Below are 22,152 nucleotides of genomic sequence, written 5' to 3'. Positions count from 1 at the left end.
GCAAACAGCAGCCTGTCCCTGGGAGCAGCAGCCTCCTGCCCAAAACAAGGGGTTTCATTCTTTGGGCAGGACCACAAAGATAACTGGCTGCTGCTCCCCACTGAGCAAGAACAGAGATTACATTAAGTCAGAAAAAACAGAAATAAATTAGACACCATGACATTGGCTCTAATCTCCTCCACCCCAGCAGAGCTCAATAGATTCCACTGATTTACACCCCAGCAATGCACAATAAAAATTTGTCTGTGTATCCAGGTTTGTGTAACACAGTTTGGCTGTTCTGTCCTGATATCCTGATACGATAAAAAATTATTGCACAGGCAACATATGCTATCTACAGAAACATGAATAAATTACATTATGAAGGCCACCAACACTTCACATCAAATTTAGTTACATGATATCTCAGCTCCCAAATGTGTCAGCATGGCTAGCTGTAAACTGGCAAACACAGACGAAAAAGGAGAAAAAAAAGAAATTTATATTTAAAAAATTGATTTCATCGACACTAGTCATTAAATTTATGGAATTGCTTAAATATCATAAAATCATAAAATGGTTTGGGTTGGAAGGGACTGTGAAGCTCATCTCATTCCAAACCCCTGAGATGGGCAGGGACACCTTCTGCTATCCCAGGTTGCTCCAAGCCCCATCCAACCTGGCCTTGGACACTTCCAGGGATGGGGTAGCCACAGCTTCTCCAGGCACCCTGTGTCAGGGCTTATCACCTTCACATTAACATATTTCCTAAACATGTTCAATGTACGTGATTTAATCTGAAAAAATATCTCGCTCTTCTAAAATTATCTGGATTTAGTCAATATCCTTTATAATCCAGGCCTGGCCAGTTAATAGCTTGCACTAATGGATTCCCTTGAAATTAAATAATGAGGTGTTATTTTGATATTTGGAGGATTAGTCACAAGCATCCTTGTCACTTGGTTTGGTTTTTATGGAATCTTGTTTAGAAAAACAAGGCTATCATCATTAGCTGTAATGCCTGGGAATATCCAGGCAGCCTTTAAAAAGGCACGTGCAAGTTTTCCAATGATCATAACGACGCATTTACATTTTCTAATCCACTGCTAATTCTCTTAATGACAGAATTAAGTAAAACTAGTTTTGAAAAGCAAACTTATTTTAGAAACCTGCATTTCTGCTGAAAGCAAGGCATTCCAGTGACAAAATGTTGGAAATAAGTAAACATGTACACAGTGGACAAGTATCTTATTTCTGAAGTGATCAAAATTTAATTTAATTTTCAACCTCAATGGAATATCCAACAGCCAAATTCCAGTCTAATCCCTGCTTAGCTAGAGAGGGGAAAAAGCCTCTGGGAAACTTTTCCCATTTTACAGCCACTGCTGAGCAGTCAAAGGCACATTTGACAAGCACTGTGCTAGTCCAAGACACATCAGAATCCTCAAAATCATCCAACAGTGAAAAACAAAAGACTGATGGTCCAGATTTGACTCTACACTCTCACATAATGCATTGTTAAAGAAGGGACCCGTTGCTCTTTCTCCAGGTCTCCATGGACAGGGCATTCTCCAGTCCTTCTGCTCCATTTCTATGGTTTAGGCAAGCTCAGCCTGGCTCTGCTCCAACATGGATTCACAACGTATTTAATAGTGAATTTAGAAAAAGATCAATTTAAACTGATCCAAACCTGAGACATGATTTCAGCCTTGTCATACATCAGCTCAGTTCCCCCTGACTTCACTGGGAGTTGTGACCTTTCCCATCATGGATAAATCTGACCTAGTTTTTGGTATGAGATGGGAATGCTGACAAGGACACCTGGGTAGCTCTCTCCATTTAAAACACATGATGCAATTAGAATAATCCCAAATACTTTGAATAGCAACAACAAAAAAGAAGAGCCATTACAGATGATATGTGTGGCTATAAATCATTTGCAGGTGTCTAGCACAAAGATAAGCATCATTAATCATGAATAAATTTTCTTAATACAAACCTAAGCAGTAACTGTGCAACAGTTTGCCTATTACACACAAACCCATTGCATGTGATATCCCAAGATAATCTGGATGTTTATATCGTAGTCTTTATCCTCAGATAAAGTCTGCCTTGCCTGCTCAGAAAGCTGCTATCCAAAAAGCTAACTCTATTCTGTTCTAAAGCAGCAGAATGTCTGGCTTGTAGCAGCAAACGCTGATCACCACAGACAAGAACTGCTGACCATCCCTGGGGGGAAGAGATTTCCAAAAAAACCACAAATGCTAGTGTTACAGGTATGGAGTTTAACAAAATAGAAGTGTCTGGACAATCACATATGCCAAACTAGGAGCAGGCATTCAAATGTAAGTACCTATGTGCCCGGTCTTTTATTTAATGGTGAACATAGCTACACTAAACTTCCCTTACACTTCCATACCTAAAACAAACCCTATACATTTCTCCCCTTACACATTTGGAGAGAAACAGCCTTCTGGTTAAAGCAGAGGTGCCCAAAGTTCACTCCACTTCCAACTCTGTCAGAAACTTCCAGGGTAAAAAGTCACCCAAGGTCACACTCCGACACTAAAACTTGATTCTGCAAGCACTCCCCGTGATTTCAGCAGAGTGACTTTGCACATATGAGAATGGTAGCTTGATTTTCTATACCTCTACTGCCTCACCTCCAAACATTAACTGAGAATATTTGTTTTTCTTCCAGGAGCACTTGAGAAAATCCTGCTTAAAAACGTACAGAGAGAATGAGTGAGATTTATAGATCAGGTTGACAACTGTCAGACAGCACTTTTGTCACTTTTGTCCTAAGTGGTCACTTTTTGGGAATCCAAACATAAACCTGCACAGTTCTCAAGTAATTTGCTACAATAACTATAAGGGTAAATAATGCCTGAAAAAGTATTTGGTGTTCACACATCTTCATAGAGAAGATCATTCCAAACAATGAGCAGACAGTCTCAACCAGCCTGCTTTGGGTGGGAGGAATCCTGCACAACCTCCAAATCAGCAAAGCTCAACAGAAATTTCATGGTCCACCTTCAGATATAAACTTCAACAACCTTCCTCAATAATCCATTGCTAGAAAGCGAAGTCATCACTATCATCACCACTTATATTTGACAGCTTGGGTATTTTAGAGATGTCTATAGTCAAAACAGTAAGAATCTATTAATTATTTTCCTTTATTTTTCTATTCAATTGCATCCAATTCTTGTTCCAAAGCTATAGAAGACCCGGGAATTTAAAAGCAAACATATGAAATTACTGTACTGCCAATTAATTGCTTCTTAACTTGCATCCACCTGTTTGGGGTAAAAAACACGAATCCTAAGTCTTCCTCCTTCAGTCTCTCTACAACCTAAAAATGTAACAAAAGCAGGTTTGAATTTAGAAGCTTAATTATAAACTTGGCTAAGTGGATTATAATGAAAGATGTTCCAGCAAGGGAGCTCAGACTGATGCATTATGACTACATTAAAGAAAACACCAGAGAATAGACTTTCCATCAGCAGAACAACTTTAATTACAACAGTGCTGGAGCAGAACTGTTCTGTTAAACAATGCTGCTCTCACTTCTCCTTCACTCTGAGTACTTCCACTGGACTCCATGGGAACACACTTGACTTTCAAGAACATAAAGTGAATGGGGTTTGCAGACTCTTCCCAGGAACCTGGTTCAGGAGATCACTTAAACACAGCTGAAGCACAGCTCGCTTCATTTGCACACAAACGTGGGTGATTTACACTCCCTCAGAAGGGCAGGAGACTTCCAAGGCAAAGATTCAGGAGTTTGTGCAAGGCACCATCCCGTCCATGACACAGCCACCCACATCCCCCAGGACAACTGAGAGCAGCAGCAATGACGCTCAACAACCAAGAGCTTCCCAACATCTCCCTCCACAAACTGCACCCAAGTCAAATCCAAGGCCTGGACTTCTGGATTTAAGAGCCACAGACCTTTTGGTGTTGTATCAGCACTCAAAGCAGGGTAATTTACCTTCACAAATGTTCTTCAAGCCATTATCATACCCCTTGCAGCAGGAACAAGTGCAGAGCAATTAAGATCAAAATGCTCAAGACTGTCAATAGGCTTCTCTCGTGAACTCAGGCATTGATTTTTTTTTTCTGAGCAGCAGAACATAGAAAGTGTCCAACAACTTTTAAGTAACCTTTTCAGGCAGCTCATGCACTTTTATATATTTAATTAAATACAAAAGAAAGAGGCTGCAGAAACTCAAATCAAACATCTCATCAACACACCAACAATCACCTTAGAAACTTACAAAGTCCCATTTTTGGGGGGATAAATAATTTTGGGGGGTTATTTTATCTAGGTTATGTACACAACCCTTATACATTGTAGCTGAATGCCTCATGCCAGGCTTCTCAGCCAGCACACCCAGAACACAGCCTGGAAGCTCAGTGATTTCTATACATTATAGCACATCCTTTCTGCAACAAAACTTTATAGCTTTGAGGGACAAAAAAGTTTCTTTTTGTTTATTTTTCAATGGATAGAGAAAAGTTTGAGTCTATTATCAATATACTGTTCTGCTGTGGCTTTTATCATTGGCAATGGATGAACTGAAGGTCCTTTGAAATTCAGCTGTATCTCAGAATTGCTGTCACAGTTGCACAGATCTTGGATTACTGTTAAATTGCAATTAAACAAAGGCAAAGGGAGCTGGCACTACTTCCAACACCATTTCAGTAAATGCTATTGCAAGTTTTTGTTCAAAGAGGATTACTCTCACTTCACTGGCAAAGCATTGCATATAATGCACATTCAGCAGTATAATACCATTTGAAAACTAGTATTTGAAATTATTTTCCTTTAAAAGGCAAACCTGGAAATCAGACTCAGTAGAGAGCCATGTCCCTACTTTAGCAGCAGGGCCACTCACACAGAAAACAACAGAAAGGTTCAAAGTCACCAATTACAAGGCAGCAGAGTTTCAAAAAAAGAATAAACAACCTCATAACCTCTGCTGCTGGAACAATGGAAGATTTCCTGAGCATTTCCATTAAAGTGCTTTCAGTTCAGAAATTAAATTGCTTTACTGCAGTGATTTTCTTCTGCATTCTGATATTACTTTATATTATTTGACATTAGTACAGCATCACAGGCTGTAGGTCAGAGGTTTTTTTCTCTCCTCACTGGAATATGGCCACCACGTAGAGTTTATCAATCTTAAACACAAGGTCAGAATAATACAATCAAGTATCACCAGGCATATGAGCTCAGCAAAGACTTGGGCTCTGCTTAGCAGGGAAGGACCATCTGCTTCCCTGCCACAGGACTGGTGTAGCTGAAGCTTATCTCCAATTTAAATTGTTATAGTCTACACTTCCACACATCAGCCAGAGCAATGCATGCACACACCCAAACTCCTCACCAAGGTAACAACTGCAAATAGGCAGTGATCTTACCATTTCAGCCTCTTAATCAGCTCTGGGGAGAGTATGTGGGGTTCAGTTTTAAACTTCTAACCACTGGGGACTTTGGTTAAAATAGTCAGCCAAAGATGCAGAGGCCACCCTCAGTACTTCTTACACATATAATTTTCCTTCTGCCATAACACACACACTAAGAATCATTTCTTTTCCACAAGATTTGTACCTCTGTTTGTAGGTAGTCATTACTATTTTGCCATTTGCACTACCTAGCTGTAGCCCTTACCCAAATGAGCTAATAAGAAGAGAAACACACACATCCACAAGACAGATCCCATTCCAAAAAACTCATTTCCAAAGTGCTGAAATAAATGTTTATTCCAACGCTTCCTCTGCCATCAGCTGTTTATTTCAGTGCACCAGAGAATAAACTTGTAGGAAAGGAGAAAATAAAGAGCACAATGCATGGCAAGCACTGAACACACAGGCTCTACAGAGTTCATCAGCCCTGACACTGGACCTCTTCATTTCCTATCAAACACCATCCATGAAGTCTTGTGATGAACTCTCATGATGAAGTCTCCTATAACCAAGACTTCACCATTGCTACAGAATAAAATCCTGTATAAGTCAGGCCCCATGCCAGAGTATGTATTTCAAATAATTATAGCTGGATTTGTCAAAAGTAATCAAAAACATTTTGTGATTCCTTAACAGTGATTGATTGATTTTCCATCTATTTACTTTGCAACATTGATGATAGTGGACAAGGCAGACACTGTAACAAAAGGGTAAAGAAAACTATATTGCTTAAATAATAAAGATAAAAATTAATTACATTAAGATTAAAAATTAAATCAAGATGTTTTTTTAAAAAAAGATAAAAAAATAAAGCCTTAGTGAAGGCTAAAAACACATATAAAAAACCCCAAATACTGGTTATAAGAACGTCTAAAAATTGCTTTCTGAACACACACCCAGATGCCAATGTGCACACTCTGCACTCTGAATTCAGCTTTTACTGACTGCCACACAGACTCCAACTCCCCAAGAGCAACACAGTGCAGTGGTGGAAGGCTTGCATTGAAAAGCAGCATCTGCTTTTTAGCTGGAATTCATTTTCAGAAACGCACAAGCTGCTCCTTTTACCAAACTTCCTCACACTGCCACATGTGGGACACCAGGGAAGGTCTCCAGACCTCCTTCCCCTGCCATGGCAGTACCCAGCAATGATCTGCCTCTCCAGAAGACACACAGCAGCCACACCAGCACAGCCCATCACCTCCTCCTGAGAGGGAGGAGCACCAGGAATGTGCTCCAGCTCAGCACCTGGCCCTGGGATGTGTGCCCAAAACTCGGGCATTCCCAGACACATGCAAGAGCTGCAGAACCAGGTGTATAAATGTGGCTTTTTCTATCAAAACCCATTCATAATACCTGCACATTTATTTAAAAGTGAACTTGCTTTCAACCCAGGATTAACTAAGCACGACAGCAACAAAAGCTCCAAATTGTGATAGAGGCAGCTAGAAAATATAACACTACCCTTTAAAGCAGGTGGAGCAACCAGCTGAGTAAAACCATAGATCTAGTCAGGAATTCTGTGATTCTGCTACCTTTCCCATTCCCATTTCTTTTCCCCTGTTGCTGGCTATAGTCCCTCACTGTATTTTATCACATAGGAAAGTCTTATCTCTTTAGGGTGAAAAATATATTTGCCCTGAACACAATATAATATGATTCGCACAGGGGGCCCTGACACTGTTGCAGTATTGATAGAAAAAAATAACCATAATGATATGAACTGCTAAAAGACCTCCTTGTGACACTGTTTAAGCAAGGTCAATTGCCCGTGCAGGTTGTTCTTACCAGAGTTCACGTTACATCACTGGTCCCATCATCCTGACCTTCCCTGCTGTCATCCCCATCACAGTTCAATTAACACAGGAGTCCTGCAGTGGCTTGATGAGCATCTGCTGCCTCTACCCGGCAGTAATTCAATAAGGGAACACCATAGGAAGAGATAATGAGAAGTCAGACCAGTTGTTCTGTCTCCCTCCAGGAGAGCAGATGAGTTTGCTTTATGGGAAATAGTGTGACCTATGAAAATTATCAGTTAATTTTATATTACAGAGCTTCAACATGCAACTTAAAGTGTTGTCTGGTTTCTCTGGTGGTGCTGCCCATAAGGATCCAGAACCACTTTTCCTGGCGAGTCCCTGATTAACAACCCTTCCCACAACAAAAGGATTCATCTTTTTGAATTTCCTCTCTGCCAGTTCCACCAAAGGACAGGTTTCTGTTCATGCATTCAGCAGTGGTTGGTCTGAACTAAAAAATTAAACACCTGAGCAGAGAAAACAGGCCAAAACTACTACTGAAGTAATTCAGGCAGAATGAAATTCACACGAACATCAAACCTGGATGAAACACTTCCACAAAACCAAAATCTCCTACACTGCAGATAGTGTCAGCCTGGGTCTTCTCTCCCTGCCCCACAGGACACACTGCTCACTGGTGCCCACATTTTGTTTCTCCCTCCGTCTCCTTCTGCACCTTTCCAGCAGAGACTTCCCTTAACTTCCACCTATCCTCCAAATCTCTCCTGTTGCTTTAGAAACATCTATTCCATCAGCAGAATTCAGAGCCACCCACAGTCCTTTCATCTCCTGTTCCACCACTGGATGTCACAGGGACTATGTCTGAGGGATATGGCTCTGTGTGGATTTATTTTTATCTAGTGATTGTAGTGTCTTTATGAGTTTTGCAGCTTTACTTCAACAATCTTATTCACTGAAATAGGACATTAATTTGATTTCAAATACAATTTTCTATTTTATGTCTCCTTAATATCATTAAGGCACAGATTTACTGATGATAGGCATGAGAGGAGAAAAAAGGAAGACACATTTCCTCCCTGAGTTCTGCAAGGTGATCAGTGAACCACAGTGAATTTACTCAGCTGCCCGTTCCCACAGCTCCACATTCACAGTTTAATTTCTCTCAAGATCAGCTTCATTTGAGGCACATCCTTTCCCATCACACAATCATCTGCTCTGCCCAAAGACTGCTTGCCTGCTCTGACCACTCTTCCCTGTGAGTACAGGCATCAGGGCAGGCCATTCCTCACTCCCAGGACGAACTAAAAAATTAAACACCTGAGCAGAGAAAACGGGCCAAAACTACTACTGAAGTAGTAAAGACAGGTTGGCACATCCCAACTTCAGCCAAACCTTCTGCTCAAAGCCGGACCAGACAGCTGTGACTCGCACAAGGTACTTGACATTGTCCCCAAATTCCTTGTTTTGTTTCTGTTCCCACCAGACAGCTCAGTCTGCCGAGCTCATGCAAGCTGACATGAGATCTGAGGATGTGGTTGCCCTCACCCAAGTCCCACAATCAGGACTTTTCCTCATCTTAATACATTTTCTTTTCTCTATTCAGTTCTGCCATCCCTTCACTCACCAGTTTCATCACCTGCTGCACAACTCCTCCTGAGCACCTTGTCCTTAATCCTCAAATCCTTTCTATCCTTTGCCCTTAATTCTCTCCCATACTAAACTAGCTGATTTCTTCCAAAAGGCAACAGATGTAATTTTATTACATCTACCACCTTTTCTCAGCCTGTTTTCTTATCCCTTTTCTCACCCTATAGCATTTTGTTCCTTTTCCTAGCCCTTTATTCACTTGCATTTCCCTTCTATTTTCCAATTCCCTGGGAGTCATTTTCATCACTCTCACATATTCTTCTCTATTGTTTTTTTTGCCTTTTTTCCCCCACTTGGAGATGCTTGGCGAGGAAACACCAGACACACTACATTATATCCAAAAGAGGATACTATAACAATTTTACAGTTAGAAATAATCAGCATTTAAGAAATCCTGGAATTAAGGTTGCCTTGCAGGAATGTATTAAGACAGTCAGGTTTCGTGATTACATCTATTTTTACCATATTACTAAAGTCTATATTAAAATACAATTTAAACCTATCTTTGACTTCTTTTGCTTTTATCTATTCATCACACTTGCTTTCAACCCTCTCTTAAAGCCTTACTCATACTTCTCTTTGAAACAGGCAGAAAGTACCTGTAAATCCAATAACTGCAATTACAGAAAATGTTATTTACTTCACTCTTAGCAGCTATGTGCACCATTAAGAAAAAAAAAAGGCTTTTTTATTTTAAAATATTAGGTTAAATAACTCAAAATTTGATCACCACAGTATGGTTTCCAGATTCCATCTGGTTAAAGGAAGAACAGACATGGCCTATGCAACAAATGCTAGAGAAGTTAGTCATGTTCAATGGCTACTTTTGATTTAAAGCTGCATCTCAGCCTTAACAGCAAAGTAAAACAGATATATGACATGTACATACATATATAGTCAGTCATACAGGGCACACCTGTAAGCTGCAAGCAAGGAATATAAAACAGTGTTTCAGGAGAAGGGTGGAAAACAACTCCAGTGCCAAGACAGGCCTACAGGAGTATTTTAGGAACCCAGCAGTAGGAGGAACCTGCTGAAATTCCTCAGCTCCAATTATCCATACATGACTTGCACTTTGTCCACTGAAGTTTGGGATGGTTATAGCAGAAAGATGTTCAAAAACACATCAGTCATACTAGCCAAGGCAAATTCAGCAGACTTTTGCAGGTTAATATATTTCCCTGCTCATTTTTTACACTTTTCCCCATTATTTGAATTAATAGGTCAATTAATGCATAAAGCCTTCTGTAAAAGCACACCCAGACGGATGTTTACCAGACTTCAGCCTTCTTTTCTGTGTGTTTCAGAATTTAAATAAAAATTGAGCCAGCCTTCTGGAAAAATCAGTGCTGGCAGAAGCTCTCTTTGTGGGCTCACACTAAGAGAAATTAACAGCTTTTGCAGTAAAAAAGCTGTACTTATACCTGAATAAAATAGTCCTGCTAACTGAAAGTATTTAGGACTTCTTTTAAAAATACTCTCAGTATTAAAAGCTGCATCCACTCCCAGAGGCTTGAATTCCAAATTATTTGAACTATTTTACATTCCTGCAGCATTTTCTTCCTTCAGAAAGATGGGAGTCTGAACTAAATACAGGACTTGATAGCAGCAGTAATCCAATATATCTGATTACATAAACAAATCTAAAATTAAATTAGAACTTAAATGGCAGAAATAAATATATTGCAAGCCCTGGGCATTTCTTTAAAAATTGGCCTATCAGGCAATATTTGGCAGAGGTGGTACAAGAGCTGGGTCATAATTCTATGGATTTTTTTTCTTTATGTGGTAAAACTACCATGGAACTGGGTTACAACTACAGTTAAAACTCCACTTACTATGTAATTTTTACTCAGTACCTGAGTCCTTTTTTAGAGGACTGCAATTGCTTTGAGTTATACAAAAAGATTGATCTGTAGAAAGTGGAAAATGTCTCCTGTCCTACTTTCAATAGTGGGATTTTGTCATGCCAGCAAATGTTTCATAGGATCATTTCAACTCTAAGAGAAAGGGGGAAAAAAACAGAATTTTTGTCCTGTGGGAAGAACTTCCTCTGAATTACAGGAAAACACATATTTGCAAATATAAACACACTTAAAATCATGGGATCTGCTTTTCCTCTATTTGTTACTTTTCCTGCTAAACAAATTTAGCAGTGATTTGGATTTGGTGCTAATGAATGCCAAAAGCAACTTGGCTTCCTCTTGCCAGGGACCTCCATAAACTGCAGTTCAGCAAAACAAGACAATCTTCTTATCCTGTGTAAGAGCTCAATTAAATCATCATTTTAACATAATCCTATTTAGCGCCTCTCACATTTTCTGTCCTGATGCTAGTGATGGTAATGGCTTTAAAAAACAAGGAAAGTAAACATACAGAGGTAGAAGGGAAGGGCAGAAGAGAGGAAAATGCAGCTTCTGTTTCACTGAAAATCATTTGATGTCAGAAAAAATCAAAACAACAACAAACCAGAACCAAAGAGACCCAAACTCAGAAGCATAGAAACAGCTTGCACAGAACATAAAATCCAACAGTTTTCCTGGACCCCAGCCCAATCTCTCAAACAAAATACAATTTTGAGTTGAGAAAAACTGCTCCAACCAAAGACTTCCAAGCAATTTTCCAAAGTTTGCCTGCTTCAATCTGCAATACTTACTTAGAGGTCAACACCTTGCTAAGGAAATCAATTATTATTACAACAAACATTCAAAAAACCACACAAGAGGGCTCTAAGAACACCCCTGAAATGCACACAGCTCTTTATGCAGAAGCAGCTAATCTCCCAGAGTACTATGTAAATTGGTTGAGCTTAAGAGTTGCATTTAAAATTATCCTCAATATCCATTACAAAAGAGAGGTACCTACCCACTGATAAATTAGCAATTGTAATAAGGGACTGTAAGGCTAATTGTAAGGCTAAGGGTAAATTGATTGTTGTTCCTAATTTTCCCTTTATTTTAATCCAAAACTCTCCAAACTGCAAGAAATAAAAGTACAGGCAAGAGGGTGAGCAAAAAGCTTTTGACTGCACATAAAACATCTAAAAATAGTGCTTCAGTATATTTCCATGTGCTGGAAACAGCACTGAATATCATCTATATAAATCTATTCCTAGCAGAGGTTTTCAGCAGCATCCAAGACTTGAGAATCAATTGTAAATTTGTATTTTAGATTAATCAATAAGAAAAGCACAAGACACGCTTTAAACAATATGCAGCATTTAGCAGGCAGATAGAGCTGTGCACCACCTCATACAAAATAGATAGAGACATTATTACAAGCCATATATTTTTAATCTTAAGGAACTTATTTGGGAGGAGCTTAAAAAGCTGCTTTTAGGAAATCACTTGAGGAGGTTTGTTAGGGGTTTTTGTAAGCCCCTGCCAAGGCTGAGGGTGCAGGATGCACAAGGGGATCGGGTTGGTGCCTGTGGCTCCGTGGGCAAGGCTGGAACCCACACACACACAAACAAAAGGGAGGTTTCCCACACATCCCTGTGATGTGCCAACACCTCCAGCAGCTGAAGAGCTGCACTGGAATATCAATGTGTGCCCTACCTTCAGATGAACGAGCTGTCAGCACGAGGGAGAAGAAAAGGCAGGTTCCTAACGACACAGAACGTAGGGAAGCTGCAGATTCCTTTGCCAAGCCCACCCTGAGAGAAGGTCACCTCAGCAAAGCCATGAGGACTCTCCAGGCTCAGATCAATGCTGCCAGGCTCACTGAAGCAGCTGTCACTCTCAACACTCAATAGTTCACAAATCCCACAGGAATAAGTGCCAGATGTCACACCTCCCAAGAGTGAAATGATGATAGCACATACGCAGGACCTGATGGCCAGCTCAGAGGTGCTTCTCTTCTTTGCTGGCAAGATTGATGTCTGGTACATCTACAGGGGAGCAGCACTTAATCCACGAGGGAACATTACAGAGACACTGATGGCCTATCCTACACCAACAGGAAAAAAGGAGTTTTTTCTCCTCTATTTCTGGATTAGGCCAATTGCTATCAGATATTTGAATGATGACCCTGGGAAATTATTCCATCTCTAACAAAACTTGTACCAGCATCAGAATCAGACTGAGCAAAGCCATCTCATTCTGATGCCAGTCTGTCAGATTGTTGTAGTAGTACCCCAGGGTCAGGGAGCCACCAAGACCCCAGAAGAGCACAGCAGCATTGCTCCAGGCAAGGGAAGGTCTTTCCAGCAGACTCTGACCCTCTGCAAGGAGCATCACTTGAGATGAAATCTCTCAAGGCCTCTCAGGGATGGAAGGGCCAGGAAAGGATCATGTACCAGCTCCAGTGAAGCTCCTAACCATTCACCTGCACAGTTTTGATATCTCTTGGCAGCCTAACACAATCCTGCCATGCCCTGCACACTCCACCAGCAAACACTGAACCTTAACACAATCCATGATTTGAGACAGAACAAAAGTTTCCATCTTTGTGGTATTTCAGTGCACATTTTATGCACCCAAACTGATATACAGACACTGGAACACAGGGAAAACACTGCTCACTTCCTCCCTTCACACATTTGCTGTATTAAATATCATTGTTTATTAATGCAAAACAACTTGTAGAGAGAAATAAGTGAAAAGCTGACTTTCCCTATTGTCTCAAATAGCATTTCTCATCAGAGAAGAAACAGGAGCTGCTCTCAGAGCTAAAAATAAACATAATATTCTATGAAAACAGGTTAATTAGGAAGGAAGTTACAGCAGTATAATTCTTTCTGCTTTTGTACATATACACTTCTCTAAGTACCCTCATGCAAGTCTATACCTTAACAGCTCTTCAAACACACCCACCAGAATCTGCTCAACATCCATGCTTGTTTCCATTCTAATAAAGTTTCTGTAAATTCAAAACCCATTCAAAGGGTTTTGCTACTGTTTAATTAACTTCTGAACAAATAGAGAGTTTGTTTTCCCCCAAAAATTGTAATTTATTTTCTGTAATAAACGCTGACACCATTTAAGGAGATCACTGTGCACATCCAGTCTCACTTCCTGCATTAAACAGACCAAAGACCATCCTGACAATACAGGTATCCATGCCAAAACTTCTACTGAAGCCATGGTGTGTACTTTAAATATGGATATCACTTTGCTTTGAAAGTGTTAAGAGTAGGGAAATAAGAAATTGTGGATTTATGCAAATTCTTCTTGCAGTTAAGCATCATTTATAGCTATAAATTTGAATTTTAAAATACCAAATTAACAAACAAACAGGTATGTAAGCACTGAGCCCTGTCTCTTCTGTACATTTCCATTCCAATACGGCAGCATGAGTCTGACTGATGGAAAAAAAATGACTGGGGGGAAAAAAAATAATTCTAACCTTTTTAGGACTACCCTCAAATGTGACCAGTGATTTCAGGTGCCCCTTAGAAGACACAGCAAATGGGCTGGGATTGCAGAAAGCAGGTGATGAGACGCTCCAGAAGCCAGACTCTTTTACAGGCATCTCAGAGAAATGAAAAAGAAATGTATCCAAAATTATTCACATTACATAGACTACTGCAAGCTCTCTTCTGATTGCCTTAGGGGGGTTAAAACAGCAGCCTGTGAAAAATAAGCGTCCATCAGGCTCCTTGTGATTTCCAGACACGCTCAAAAAAAAGGTTATGCTTATATATAATCCTGACATGCCAAGTGTTATTTGGGGATTTTAAAAGACATTGTAACCATCCTAATAAAAGCCATTATATATTGCTATAGGATATAAAAAATAATAAGATAGATTAAAAATGTTTTTTAAAAGCCCAGCTTGTGCAAATGCCTAAGCTTTTGTAAAGAAGTGACTCCCTTCTGAAAGGATCCAGTTCAAAAAGTCTGCATTAAAGGAAAGAGAGACTGAAGAGGAAGGAGAAAAAACCTACAAAATTATGTCTAGACAGATCTGGTGCATACACTTCTTAATTAGTGTAATATATATGAATTTTTCATGACAAAAAATTCAACTTCTTTTAAGAAAGAATATCAGTATGAATTAAAAGCTCTCTCTGAATCTTTCTTTAAAAAACTACAAGGAGCAATAGATAAATCCTGTATCAAAGGAATTTATGCCATTTGATATGAAGTATTACAATACTGGACCTGAGTCTGCCACCACTGAACTCAAATGAAATTTTTTTGTGACTTAATCCACTTTAAACAAGTTCCTTGGTTAAAACTCATTTCTTTTTATTTCCAGAAGGAAAACTGCCTTTCTGGAGAAAGCCCTGGAGCATGTAATGTATGCAGATGTGCAATCATATACATAAAATACACTCATTAATGTACTTACTGGATGTGTTTATTAATAACCCCATTTCCCACAGCCTCTCAGAAACATCACAGCAAGAAAGCACGTATGCATTGCAGCAAAGTGCAAAGATGGAAGAAAAAATCCATCAGAAATCAAGTTCACACTTTTGTTTAGCATGACTCCACAGTGCTCCAGGGCCTCAAAAGTGGCCTCTTGCATCTCAAGTTGGGTTTCTGATGTAAAACTAAGTATTGAGAACATTATCAAAATGCAATCTGAACAGTAGCTACCCATCCTCCTTGCTAAAAGTTATGGTCTCATTTTAGAAGCAATTAACTCAAGTACAATCCCATCAGAGAGCAAAATGTAAATCTTTATTTCCTTTATGGTTTTACCCAATTAAGAAGGTGTCTCATGGATGTACTGAAGCCTGGATGTGTATGGATGCTCCCCAGACACTTCCCTCCAGTCTCCAACACAACCTCAGTTGTTTCAGCAGCTCAAACTCCTTCTCACACCCCACTCAGGTAGCAGCAATAGATGGGCGATGGGATGCCCACCACACACAGGATGCTGCAGCCTGCCCACCCGTGGGAGCACTGAGTTTGTGTCTGCTCCAGCCTCCACACACAGAAATGTAAATGTCTTTGACACACCTACCACCATGAAATTTGGTTCAGACCATGCAGCAGAACACAGGCACGCACAGTTCAGGCTAAAAATAAAATTTAATAATACATTACACACAAGCTCATAATCAATTAGCATATATAATTTGGCAACACATTCTATATTATTTGATGCAAAATTGATTGTCTGCAACTGGCATGGTACAAGACCTACAATTAAAATTAATCACTCCTACTACAACAGAAAAAATATTTCCCCCATATTCCCCCTACAGTGCACTGCTACTTTGTTTCTTTTCCTTAAGGACCCAAACTCTAAATTGTGCTATTATATCAGAATCTCCTTTATCTCAGAAGAGGAACTTTTGTCTCTTTCATGGTGGCAACATAAAATCTGCAGAACACCTTGAATGCATCCTAAGGGATGCTGAGAAATCCAACAGAAAATTAAAAGCACCTGAACACATCTTAATGCTTTAGAAGAGCACAATGTGGGGAGAGGGAAGAATTTTTTTTTAATATAAACCTGATGTTTTAGACTAAAATACCCAGTACAAAACTGCAAGACAGGACTATGCTCCTGAATGAGCATCCAGGCCGAGGTCCAGTGCCCAACAGAGCCACAGGGGCACAGATTTTGAAGTAAGATCCACCTCTGGATCTGCTGGTGCAGGTGAACCCAGACTTTGTCTCTGCCAGTTCCAGCTGGTGCTCCCGGGGTGCCTGAGCACAACCTGCCCTGCAGCAGCTCTCCTGCACCAAACTGCTTTCCCTTGCTCCTCACAGCAGTTAAGCAGCACACAGAAAATTGAATCATAAGGGCAGACAAATAATACATCACACACTGCAGCACTAGGAAATCTTCCTGTCTTTTGAAAGAAACTTACTGCTGAAGCTTTAATTTGAGGGAATTGAAAGCCTCATAACAATTTATGTTGGATTAAGGTTCCTGCCCAGTTAAATGCCAATACTGACAGTCCTAGATGAGTTCCCACCTTATGACCAACCATCAGCCATATGCTTACAGGCACACTGTATTTATCTGCCTTCCCTCACTGCAGATTATATTCCCCAGGGGATCCAAAATCTCACAACCCAACTACACCAGCTGAGAACCATGATCAATCTTCCAAGCACCTCCAGTAGCTGATGGGCACCTTCACTCCTCTCAAAGTTTATCAACACATCAGTTTCTTTAACTTGTGGGTGACATGCATCAGCAAAATTAGCATCTCTCTGAAGTCATTCTTGAGATGGCCAGCTAAGCCACTGGCCATCTTCCCACCAGCCAGTCCAACCAATTGCTGGAAGACCACTGGCTCACATCAGCTGGAGCAGGCATCCCTCAGTCTCATCCATTCTCCCAAGTTCCTAGAAAAGTTCTTCCAACTCTTGAGAGTCCATAACCGTGGTGTGAGATGCCATTCTCTGTGAAGGAAGAGTCCCCCTGCTCCCTGAGCAATGAGCCATGCCTTGCAGCAGGATCTGCCCATCACCACTCCACCAGCAGCACCAGGCAGGGAACAAAATGTCAGGCTGACACTAGTAAAGGTTTTGTGCTTAATGGTCACATTTGAAACTTGTCACAAAGGAAAAATATCAAAGTGTACCTGAAATTTTAGTCCATCTTTAGCTGCAGATTCCTTTCACAATGCCCATCACCACTCCACCAGCAGCACCAGGCAGGGAACAAAATGTCAGGCTGACACTAGTAAAGGTTTTGTGCTTAATGGTCACATTTGAAACATGTCACAAAGGAAAAATATCAAAGTGTACCTGAAATCCTTTCACAGCACCTTCTAGCTACCAGCAGAGAAGATGAATGCAGCAGCACTTCTGCCCTGCAGAGCTCCATTACCAAACCAAACCCTTCCCACCACTGTCCTGTCCTGCACCATGTCTGAGCTGGAGACCAGGACATGGGGTAGTGTTGGGGCTGGGCACCTGATGCTTCTTTCCTGAGGATGGAGCTGCTCAGAACAGTTCTGGCTTTTATCTCCACTGCCTTTCTCCACTCAAAGCAAGGTTCTTCATCCTCATCTGAGCCTGCTGCCCAGATAGGAATACCTCCCATCCCCTGCTCTTTCACAGAGCTGCATCACACAAATGCAAATGTTATACAAGAACAGCCTCTTCTCATGCACTCTCACAAATGTAGGTATCTCTCCTTTCCCTTCTAGCTTTCTTCATTTCCATTTCACTTCTAATTTGCATACTTCTTCCAGCCTGGTTTTAGCTCATTTACCTCACTACAAATGATTTATAAAGTTTAACAGTAATCATGTATCATTGTCAACATACATATGTTTGACTAGACTCACTGCATAGAGCTTGTTTTAGCTACTCAAAAATTATTTGCTATATAACAACTCAGATGATTCACTTGATATCAGTGTTTCTGATAATGTATTGTCTGCGCTGAGAGCAAGGAACCATAAGACAAATTTGAAGATCTGGCCAGTTTCACTGATAATTTACTGCTTCCCTTCTTGCAGAAGCACTGATGTATTTTGTGTCCAATCTCTGACACCTTTTAGGGGTTTTGTCTGTGAAAGCCCTGATGGGCAGAACCTGTCCTCAAGAATTATCACCACATCTTCCTTTCTGTAACTAAGCAATACAGACCATCTAAATAGGCACACCCGAACTATGACACAAGTTTGCCAAGAACAATTAGCTAGGCCTTCAGGAGACTCAGGCTGCTCCTGGGATAAAATTCCACTCCTGAAAATCAGCCTCACTGGAGAACATATTTATTTGTCCGAGTTGTGTTAAATCCTGAAGCCTTAACATTTCTCATTTCAAGTTATCAGAGCTCTGGAGAACCCATGAAACATCAAGAGCCATCACCTGTGCCCCTGCAATTCACATGTGCTATCACCCATCACACCACAGCATGGAGCAGCTGCCTCCCGTGACCTTGAAGTTACCTCTTCCTCCTGAGAGACACAGAGCATCATTTTAATGAAGTGGTGGCAACTTCTGGAACCCCAAATCATATTGATTTTTTCATGTCTGTCTTCATACATCTGTAATCCCCAATGACTCCAACATCAGTATCAGACAGCACAAGCATTCATCTTTCAGTTTGCTGTCGAGTGAAACGCCAGCAGCTGACAGCCCCTGCTCCATGGGCATCTACCTGCAGTGTAACACTGCTAAACAGAACCTGATTCTGAAGCGGTCTCAGTTGGAATTTTTTTTCAACATCTTTTTCTTTACTTTATTGGCATAAAAATAATGATGACTACCAACGACATGTCCAAACTCACACTTCTCTGCAAAGTCCTTAAGTTCATCTCTAAAACCACATGGTACTGCTGGATGTTCCTATGTTGGTTCTACCTGGGGATCAGAAACATTGTTGTCCCCTAGTTGCTATAGTATATTGGCATAAAAATAATGATGACTACCAACGACATGTCCAAACTCACACTTCTCTGCAAAGTCCTTAAGTTCATCTCCAAAACCACGTCATACTGCTGGATGTCCCCGTGTTGCTCCCACCTGGGCATCAGAAACATTTTTGTCCCTACAATCCCCTGCTTAGCTGCAGTAAACCCAAGCTGTCTGGGGGAAATGAGACCAATACTACAGAGTATACAAAATTTTCCCAGCCTTTCTGTTTGTTTAAGGGTACCACTACCTGCACGATCATTACCAGAGCTCTTGGCAGCACTGGACCTGTTTTACTCACATCTGCAAAAGCACTGACAACCTCTGCAGTCACTGAGCATCTGAGGCAGCACAGAATGTTTAAGGCTTTTCCTCCTGTTGTTCTGGGCCCTTTAATGACAATCCTGACACATACTATACATACAGAGATAACAAGAACATGATAACTCTGTGCTCTCCTATTTTTGGCTGTCTCTTTTTAAAGTTCAGGTCTACCAGCCACCATTCCTTTCCCTGTCATGGCTCATATTTACTTTCTCCAAACTTCCTAAAAAAAAAAAAAAAAAAACAACAAAAAAAACACCACAAAAAACTAATACAGACTGAAGAAACAGCTGCTTACACAGTCATGGACAGGAGCAGCTTGCATACCAGAGCTTGGGAAGCACTTTTCAAGGAGAATCCATCTGCAGTAACTAACTCATTTAGAGCTATAAAGCAGCTTTTTCCTTCACAGGAATGTAGGGAAGTGTTTGTTACATGGAGTCTGAAATTCAGCCTGATGGGCTTGCTGCCAGTTTCTGTACAACATGTGCATAACACACCACTGGTGGCCACGGTGCAGTTTTGGGTGTCAATCAACCCTGATTTATGAGATAAGATGTGGCTCTAATACCCAGTTCCTCAGCCCAAGCACACACAGCACCTCTGCTCCAGGATGGAGAGAAGGAGGGCCAGGAGGAAGGACATATTCTCATCTCTTACTCAGCCCAAGACTTTCTCCTCAGCAAAATCAATTTTTTTTACACAGGTTTGACAGCAGCAACAGCCTGAAGGCAAGGAATCCATAACCCACCACGCTCAGATCCGTGTTTCAGTGCCCACCCATCATCTGGACTTCCCAGAGCTGCCACTAGTGCTGGGACACTGCTCCACAATTTCAGGGAGCTCACGTAAAAATTGATTCAGTAGAAGCACAGATATCTGTGTTTGTGCTGTCTAGAAAAGATCAACTGAATGATTTCTGATGACCATCTGTTAGGAATGGCTATTTAACATTCCCATTTCGACTGTAATTTCCATCCATTATTTACCAGACCCTGAGCTGTATTTGCCAATGGTTAGAAACATTATTTAAATTACAATACTGTGTCAACAACCACTACATTGCAATGTGGCATTTTGTAACATGCAGATTTGATAGGAGAAGACAAACTCAAGCTTAAAAACTATTTTGTACTGAAGTACAGCATTAAGCATCTCACTCAGGGAGTAGAGACTGACAAATAGGTGGCTGAAGAACCATTTCAAAAGAGATAAGAAACTGATCAGCATCCAACCAGAACAGGGCAAAATCAAATTCCAAAATGGCACATCCTTCCCTTTTCTTTTTCTCATTTGTTGGCTCTCATTTAATATTCTCAAAATCCCATTCAAAAAATATTAAATTCTGCCACATTTCTTTTTTGTCTCAGTATATGTATTAGAGCTTGCTTGGTATCTTCTACTCTCTTTCTTCCTAATCTCTTTGTAAAAATATTAGCACATTTTCCAGGGAGGAAAATAACTGTCAGAACTGGAGTGTAATCTGGCATATTCCCACCTATTAGGATTAAACTATGTTTGACCCCCATGAGGTGGGCTCTATGTGGTTAAGATTAATGAGTCAATTATTTCTAGGTACAAGGCCCCCAGTTGTTTCACTATTTCAGTATTAACCATCACACTCCTCCTGCAGTGTTTGATACCCATAAAATAATTGTGAGCCATTTTTCAGTAAGACTTCACGAATATTAGCCTTACTCCAAAAAAAAAAAAAATTACAAAAAAATCCCTGAGATGAAAAGGAAATGGGGTAAGTTAGAGCCATTGGCCTTAAAGCTTTTCATTTGACACGTTCCCACAAGATATTGCGCAGTACAGCAGCATCAATTGATGCTGTTCAGCTGCCTTCCCCCAGGGATCTGGGCTTACAGCTCCAAACACGGGCACATTAAGGCACAGACAGTCCCCACAGACCCCCACAGGGAAGAGAAGCTCACACACACACACAGACTTCCACACAAGGAGCTCTTCCAAGGTTTGCAGGTCTCCATTCCAACACACTTCTCCCAGTACAGCTCAGTACTTGTTGCTGTTGAATCCAGACCTGGCTGTTTTAGTGCAGCTCACAGAAGCACACAGTGAGGGACCAGGTGATCTCTGCTCCACTCTCCTGAGCAAAGCCTAACAACCAGCTCAGGAGCTGTGCACTGCTGGGACACCAGCAGAACAGGGAATGCAGAACTCCTGACAGAGCCTGGATGAGGAATCCAGCCATTTGCTTTAGGTCAAAGCACAGGTTTTTAAGTGTTTCAAAGCAGGGACAGTGGCAACTTCCTCTGAGTAATGTGTGTCTAGCAAACTTCATGTGAAATCTCTATCTATGCAACAGATAAAAACCAGTCTTCCTTAGGAGTTAAGGGACAGGACTTCTGGTCTACAAAGACACCTGAATGAATGTGGACATACACACCTTTGGAATCTCCACTTCCTAAAAACACAGACTGTAATCTCACTTTAAGAGCTGGTCCAAATTTATATTGAAAAAAAATCTTTCAAGTTCTCAGTATATAAGCTTATGGACTTGAAATCAGCAGCTTTTACAATATGAACTTCAGTTCACCAGAGGTAATCAGTAGAAATTTTTAACAAAGTTCATTATAAGCCCTTTTAAACATGAACTACATTTGAACTTCCATATCTTATATGGCAATGATTCGCTTCAGTTATTCTCTTAATCCAAATAAAGAAAA

The 22,152-nt window shown here is 40.6% G+C and overlaps 1 protein-coding gene across 3 annotated transcripts in view; it reads right to left on the bottom strand.

Moving 5' to 3' along the window:
* Positions 1-22,152, bottom strand: part of THSD7B (thrombospondin type 1 domain containing 7B) — a 299,219-nt gene that overhangs the window by 244,369 nt on the left and 32,698 nt on the right. The gene's annotated exons all lie outside the window — the stretch shown is intronic.

The sequence above is a fragment of the Passer montanus genome, unplaced genomic scaffold, assembly GCF_014805655.1.
Source record: "Passer montanus isolate IOZ18808 unplaced genomic scaffold, ASM1480565v1 scaffold1, whole genome shotgun sequence".
Classification (NCBI taxonomy): Eukaryota; Metazoa; Chordata; class Aves; order Passeriformes; family Passeridae; genus Passer; species Passer montanus.
The sequence above is the reverse complement of the archived record's forward strand: the minus strand, read 5'-3'. Positions and strand labels throughout refer to the sequence as shown.